The following is an 8,465-nucleotide window of genomic DNA, read 5'->3' on the forward strand; positions in this document are numbered from 1 at the left end:
CTTTAGATGGTATCTGTTTACTCACTGGGATTATAAAATCTCACCCCTTCTTCCTATACATTTTTCAGGCTCAGGACAGTTTGTAGATAGTCGAGTAGGACGAGAACTAAGCTCGAAATTACATTATAGAAAGTAAGAGTTCACAGTCTTACATCCTCTTGGTCAATTGGAGCCCACGTGTCATTGCAGATCAAAACTTATATTTTGGTTATCTATATTTCTATTTATACAATGTTTACTTTACTTTCATGTGCGAAAAAAATTATTTACGAATATTTCTATAAAATTTATTTTATGGGAAAATAGAATATTTTATTGATTATTTTTGAATAGTACTAGTTGTCAACAATTTGCTTTCAAATGAACGTTTTAGATACTTAATTATTTTTAAATCATTAAATATATATTTTCTGCTTACCTACTACATTTTTAGCAAGTTTTGAGGTTTTTGACGAAAAATTACAAAAATACCCCTGTGAGCCAGAAAATAATATTTTATTGTTCTTATTTGAAAATGACTTATGATTTTTTTAAATGCGAGATTTAATAATTGTTGCTCACCGGGGAGATGCGGAAGTTGATGCTAAGCCTTGCGGGGTTTCGATCAGCATTCGGGGTGAAGAATGTCTGTCGAGGCCTCGCGGCGGTTGTCACGGGCTCGATGGGGAGTTCCGGGTCATGACAACATATATGATCAAAGGCACCAGAATTTATTATCTAGTAATTTTGCTTTATCATGCTAACATTTACATTTCTAAGACTATTTGGCATGTTGTTTGATGTATTGAAACAAGGTTGGCCTGAGATAATACCTGCTATGGCTGAATTCATAAGTGAATGGTTTGTCCTCTAAGTGTTTGATGAAATGCCTTTACCTTCATTACTACTTATACCATTCTCATTTAAGAGCTGCATTAGCTTGTTAACCTGTTGCTTGATCATAGACAGTTGACATACAGATCCTGTACTTGGCAGCTCTTCCTCTGGTTTAACTTGAGGATCAATTTCTGCTGATGCATCAGAAACTGCAGATACATTGTTGACAAGATTCTTACCCCTCTTAGGATTGGACTTCCCTCCTTTTGTGAACTTAAAATCATTAGGAAAGCCAATAATCCTGTAACACTTATCTTTAATGTGTCCTTTCTTACCACAGTGGTTACAAGTTATGTCCTTCTTTATTCTTGCTGTTTGAAGCAGTAAACATAGTAGAGATTCTAAAAGAGGTTATGATTGAACAAGAAGGTTTCTCTGTGATTCCTCCTTCAAGACCAAGCTATATACTTTATCTAAGCTTGGAATGGGGTCCATCAATATAATTTGTGATCTTACAGCAGAAAATGACTCATTCAATCCGTTCAGAAATCTGAAGACTATATCCCTTTGAAACTAATCTATGTATTTCTTGAAACAACTAGGGTTGCAGCTTCCACATTCACAATAAGGCAAAGGGCGATAGTTCCTTAATTCCTCTCAAATACCCTTAAGTTCAATGAAGTAAGCATCAACTGTTCTTGTCCCTTGACTGACATTCCCTAAGGTGTATTGCAAATTACATACCCTAGTGTCATCTAACTGAGCAAAATTTTACTTGAGAGTATTCCATATTTCTGTAGCTAATCAATATAGAAGACAGTAGAGGCTATTGGTGGTGAAATGGAATCAAGTAACCATGCCACTATCAGGTTGTTACAACGAGTCCAGGATGAATAAAGTGGGTCGGTGATTGCAGGTTTTGCTATGGATCCATTAATAAATCCTGTTTTGCTCCTAATAGATAGTGCAAGTAGAAAAGACCTACTCTAGGATATGTAGTTATTAGTGGCTAGTTTAGGGTTAATGATCACAGATCCATGATGGTCTGTGTGATGTAAGTAATATGGTGAAAGAGGGTCTGAAATGGGTGAAATGTTTGTGATCTGTACACTAGTATCTGATCTAGCTTTAATAGACTCAGCCATAGCTATTAAAAATACTTGCTAATGAATATAAGTTGATTGCTAATAAACCAGAAAAGATGACGAACAACTTACTGTAAAGGGAAAAAAAACTGAAATCTGATCAGCAAGTCGTTTCTATTGATTCATTAGCAAGAAGGACAACAGCTGATCCTAGGAATTGACTTGCTCTGATACCATTTCAAATGCAAAGTATGACAAGGGAGAGAAAGGACAGGTGACACTGAAAAAGGCTTAGGGAATAATTCAGATATTCATTCATCAGGGCTCAATAAATGAGCTATATATATACAAGAGCTTAAAAGTTAAGTAAGAAGAAAAAAAATTAATTACATCATAACTAACCTAACTAACTTTTAAAAACAATGATTATATATATGTACAAAACGGTGAGTTGCTTATTAAGTCATTGGTCTTTAGCTGAACCTAATACGCAGCGTTTGGATGGCACTCCTTTGTCTTTTATTTAAACTCTGCGTTTTAGTATCTTTTCATTTCCAAGCTTCTTTGTTCCTTTTTTAGCCGTCAGCCTGGTGTAGAGTTCTTCCATAAATTCTTGAGCTTATTCATTCTGAATACTTCTAATAGATAGCGTAGATACCTCATACCTGAGATGAATATGACACTCTTAGAGAAGCGATGTAGTTGGACACCCACTTCCATATTCTAGAGAAGCAGTTCTTAATACTCATTAACATTTTTGGGAAGCAATTAAAGCCAAAAATTAAAGCAGCTGATACAATCTATATCACCTTACTTAATGGTTGAAACACCTTTTCTTTACGTTTGCTTGTTTTTTATGCTAGTGGAGGACTAATTTTTAGAAATCTTTTTTTCCAAGTATTAGGACTAGGGAACCATGTGAGGTAGGCACACGTGCTCTAGCAGAAACATTTGGCTGAAATGGTAAATGGATTGACTAGGGCTTTGGTATGTCCAGTGCCATTGACTCTGATTTATGTTCGAGGATCAATACGCAATGAATTTTCTATACGCAAGCAAAAACAAAAAAGGTAAATATCAATAAGGATAAAATAGTCTATTAAAAAGAAGCTATACATATTATATAGAATACAGATGTTGTTGTTACTTTGGTGTAAGGGGTTGGTTGATTCCAAATGTATTCATTTCTCAAATTTAATCCTATCCTATGTGATGTGTTACTTCCATTAATTAAATTGGGCATCCTAAATAAATAAATAAATTAGACGTCCAAGTCCTCCCATTTCTTTCCTTTTAAGAAACAAAATTTCTCTCAACATGCATATGGTCTTCTAAACCAAAGTCAAGGTGGCCAAAAAAGCAAAACCAAGTCAATCAGTTTTAAATAAAAGCATCGTGACTAGGTCAAATAATAGGAAAATTTCACTTGCCCTGTCATGGGATCAAAAGTCATGTTTTAAAAATGCTGCAAGCACAAAGCCTCCCATTCAAAGAAGTCTCATCACGTCACCATAGAGATGAATCTCCTTGAAATTATAATAAAAAAATATGTTGGTAATTTGGTTCCGACTTTAAATTATAAAATATATGATTTTATTCATGTTGGTGAAGATTTAGTTAGCATTTTGCAATGGAGGTTAATAATTAAGTTGATTTAAAACCTTGTATGGTCAAGTTAATGATATGGTCAAAAGAATTATATATGAAGAAATAAGAGTCTATCTAGCTACTTTGGTTAATTATTGAGCTTACTCATAAGATTTTTAGACCATAGTTCCACCGATATAAACTATGTATTGAGCTAATCTCAATTTTTCTCCTTCAATTCATCATAAGGGATTTCATCCGAAAGAATATTAGGAAATGTTTTAGGACTGTTGCAATATGGCTTCATTTTGCTGCCAAGATGATTCAAAGGCTGAAGGTTACAAAAAATTCATAGTTGCAAAAAGAAGAGTCGTTTATGTCGATTTATCCTTATCTATTGTCTTTTTTTACTTTGTTTATCAATAATATTTTTCTTCCAAATATTGTGTCGTTTTACTTGTGTAGCCGTTAAAGCTTGTGCGGCTGTCTTGGGAATTTGAGTATAGCTCCCTATGCACTATTCATTCAGCTGTTTCTAGAGAACCAAGTGTCCTTAGCTAGCTGTCTATTTCTCTATCATGTAACCACCTATAAATACCATTTTACCTTATTTAATGAATGGGTATGAAGCACACCGTTTTGTGCTCATCAAAAAAATTCTCTCTATCTTCGTTCTTGATCAATTTTTCTCTCTGCTCATCTGTTCTTTAGTTCATTCATTTTTCCAGAATACTCAATTTCTCATCACGGTATTAGAGCTCTGCAATGGGTCTTGAGGGGCTGTTTTCTTATTTTCCTCATTATCATTCTTCACTTTGATCATCTTTTGTGTAGTTTAGTGTTCATGACTACTGTTGGATTCAACACCTCAGCTCCACCAGTCTTTACTGGTGAAAACTATGTTATTTGGACAGTAAAGATGAGGTAGTATTTCAAGGCTATAGTCTTTGGGAGGTTGTGGAGACTAGTGAGGATCCTGTTCAATGTCATGCTAACCCCACTATTGCTTAGATTCGACAGTTTGAAGAGGACAAAGCTAAAAGGTACAAAGCTCTGTCTAGTTTACATTCAGCTGTTTTTGATAAGATTTTCTCTATGATTATGTATCTAGATAGTCCTAAGGAGCTATGGGATCACTTGAAGGATGAGTTTTTTTATAGTGATAGGACTAGGCATATTCAGTCTTTGAATCTGTCTATACAGTTTGAAATGTTAAGGATGAAAGGTAATGAAAATATTAGGGAGTTTTCTGGAAGAATGATGAGTGTTGTGAATTAGTTAAGGTTGTTGGAAAGGTTGTTATTAAGGAGAAGATGGTGCACAAGGTACTGGTGAGTCTCCCAGAAAAATATGAATCCAAATATTCTTCCTTAGAAGATTCCAGGGATATTACTCAGATGACTTTGAAAGAATTAGTAAATGTTCTAGAGGGTCTTGAGCAAAGAAGAGCATTTAGGCAGACAAGTGTAACAGACTATGCCTTGGTAGCTCAGATGAGAAATGACAAGTGAGCAGTAGCAACACAAAGAAAAATGAAGTTAATAGGAACGATAAGGAGAAGAAATGAGCTAATGGAAAATTTGAAAAATAGAAGCAAAAGTATCAACCTTGTCCACACTGCAAGAAAACCACTCATTCTGTAAAATTTTGTTGGTACAAACCAAATGTGAAATGTAGGTCCTGTAACCAACTTGGACATGTTGAAAAAGTTTGTAAAAACAAAGCAGTAGTTGAACAAGTTGAAGAATCTGAGGAGGTGTTGTTCATGACCAGAGAAGTGGGAGATTCATTCAAAAAGAACTTGTGGTTAATAGATAGTGTCTGTTCAAATCACTTAATTAGAGATGAGAGTCAGTTTTCTGTCTTGGATAGGAGCTATAGGTCCAGAGTTGAAATTGAAAATGGAACTTTCTTAAGGATACTTGGTTTAGGGACTGTTATGGTAGAAACTCAATCAAGCATCAAGTATATTTCAAATGTCTTTTTTGTTCTTGAAGCTAATCAAAATCTGCTTAGTGTTGGACAGCTTACTGAGAGTCACTATGCTCTTTTTTTTAAGGATAAATGTTGCACAGTGTTTGATCCTAAAGGTGATGAACTGTTCATAGTGGAGATGAAGAATAGATGTTATCCAATTTATTAGAAGCATACTGAATAGAAGGCCTATATCAGTTTTATTGATGATTCAGAACTGTGGCATAGGAGGCTAAGGCATGTGCACTACAAATCTTTGCAAGATATGGCTACTTAGGAGATGGTTGAAGGATTGCCTAAGATCATTAAGCCTGAGCATGTGTGTGGCACTTGTCAGTTTGAAAAGCAAAGCAAAACTTCATTTTCGAAGAATAGGGGGTGGAAGGCTACTGAGAAGTTACAATTGGTACACATTGACTTAGCAGGACCTATGTAGACTATCTCCTTTGGTGGCATCAGGTACTACCTAGTGTTTATTGATGATATGTCTAGATACTGCTGGATATATTTTCTTAAAGTTAAGACAGATGCATTGATGAACTTTATTAAGTTCAGAAGTTTAGTTGAGAATCAAGTAAATACTACCATTAAAACACTTAGAAGTGATAATGGGAAGGAATTCACAACTACTGAATTTGAGAATTGTTAACTCAGCTTGGCATCACTCATCAACTTACTACAACCTATAGTCCTCAACAAAATAGAGTTGTTGAAAGAAAGAATAGGACACTTATTATAGATGGCAAGGTGTTTCCTATTTCAAAAGGATATTCCTAAGCTGTTCTAGGCAGAAGCTGTTAATACAGCAAATTACTTACTGAACAGAACCAAGACCAGTTCAATAACAGGTAAGACTCCTTTTGATTATTGGTTTGGTTTCAAACCCTCAGTAACTCATTTGAGGATCTTTGGTAGCATTTGCTATGTGAAGATTCCAGATAAAAAGAGGTCAAAACTTGATGAAAAGAGTGCTATGACAATCTTATTAGATATAGTGAGGTTACCAAAGGATATAAACTATATGATGTTAAAACTAAGAAGATATTAGTCAGTGGAGATATCAAGTTTGATGAGTTTTCAAAATGGAATTAGGAGAAGTCAGTGATTGAAAGTGCTGAACAATTAAAACCAGTTTATGAAAATGAGCAAGATGATATAGATATTGAAGATAAGAGCCTTGCAGTCAAAGGAACTATATCCTTGCAAGGTGTAATGTTGCTATCACAGAACTTAACTGCTATAGTGAAGCTGCAAAAGATGTTAGGTGGGTGCAGGCAATGGAACAAGAGATGCAAATGATTGACAAAAATGGGACTTGGATGCTGGTTAACAAACCAATAGACCAACACATTATTGAAGTCAAGTGGATATATAAGACCAAACTAAATGCTAATGGTTCAGTTAACAAGCTTAAAGCCAAGTTGGTGGTTAAGGGCTATTCTCAGATCTATGGTATATACTATTGGGAGACTTTTGCTCCAGTTACAAGACAAGACACTGTAAGGATGTTCACTACCTTAGCTGTTAGAGAGGGTTGAAAAATATTTCACCTTGATGTGAAATCTGCCTTTTTGAATGATCACCTTACTGAAGATATCTTCATTCATCAACCTGAGGGTTTCATTAAACCTGAAGATGAAGAGAAAGTTTGTAAGCTTGTAAAAGCATTATATGGTTTGAAGCAGGCTCCAAGAGCCTGGTATGCTCGAATTGATTCTTTTTTACTTGTAGAAGGGTTTCTAAGGAGTGCAAATGAACCTACATTGTATGTCTACAAATTAAATGATTTGGTTAGAGTGATAATCTCACCATATGTCGATGACCTTTTGATTGCTGGTGTTGATGACAATGTTATGTCAGATTGCAAAACACAACTGATGAAGGAGTTTGAAATGTTAGACTTGAGGGAGATGAATTATTTCCTGGGACTATAATTTATTCAGAGTGCAGATTCAATTTGTATTCACTAGAGATTTCATGGAGAATTGTAAGTCTGTTGAGACTCCTCTTACTTCCAACAATAAGTTGAGTAGAGATGATGGAACTCCTGAGGTTGTATGTTCGAATTACAAAAGTATCATAGGAAGTCTACTATACTTGACTGCCTCAAGACCAGACTTGATGTATCTTACAAGCTTGTTGTCCAGATTTATGCAGAAACCTTCTCACAATCACTACTTGGTAGAAAAGAGAGTTCTGAGGTATATAAAAAGGATAATAGATTATGGTTTGAGATTTGAGAAAAACAAGAGCAGTGAATTGATTGGTTTATGTGACAGTGACTAGGCAAGCAGTTTGGACGATTCTAAAAGCACTAAAAGCTATTGTTTTTCATTTGGAAGTGCAGTTTTCTCTTGAAACTCTAAAAAACAGGAGGTGGTTGCACAATCCTTAGCTGAAGCAGAGTATATTGCAGCTACCTCAGCTGCAAATCAAGCTATCTGGATCAAGAAAGTATTAGGAGATTTAGGGTTCGAAAAGAGGTCAAGAACACCTTTAATGATAAACAATCAATCAGCAATATCTATTGCTAAGAATTCAGTGCATCATGGGAGGACAAAGCACATAAAAGTGAAGTTTCACTTCATCCGAGATGTTGTTAAAGAAGAAGAAATTTATGTTCTACATTGTGGTACATCTGAACAAATAGCTGATATATTTACCAAAAGTCTGAACAAGGAGAAATTTACTTATCTAAGAGATCTGTTAGGGGTCAACAAGTTGAAAACCAAGGAGATGTGTTGAAATATGGCTTCATATTGCCGCCAAGCTGATTCAAAGACTGAAGGTTACAGGAAATTCATAGCTGCAGAAAGAAGAGTAGTTTATGTCGGTTTATCCTTATCTGTTTTATTTGTTAACTTTTTTTACTTTGTTTATTAGTAATATTTTTCTTCCAAATACTATGTCGTTTTACTTGTGTAGCCGTTGGCTTGTGTGGCTATCTTGGGAATCTGAGCATAGCTCCCTATGCGTTATTCTTTTAGCTGTTTCTAGAGAACC

General features: G+C 35.1%; 1 long non-coding RNA gene across 1 annotated transcript; it reads right to left on the reverse strand.

Annotated features, from left to right (window-relative positions):
- Positions 2,365–8,236, reverse strand: LOC108663388. Its single transcript, XR_001929367.1, has 3 exons — positions 7,272–8,236; positions 7,013–7,091; positions 2,365–2,566 (listed from the first exon to the last, which is right to left on the reverse strand). It is a non-coding gene; the product is annotated as an uncharacterized LOC108663388 (long non-coding RNA).

Source organism: Theobroma cacao, chromosome 9 (assembly GCF_000208745.1).
Source record: "Theobroma cacao cultivar B97-61/B2 chromosome 9, Criollo_cocoa_genome_V2, whole genome shotgun sequence".
Classification (NCBI taxonomy): domain Eukaryota; kingdom Viridiplantae; phylum Streptophyta; class Magnoliopsida; order Malvales; family Malvaceae; genus Theobroma; species Theobroma cacao.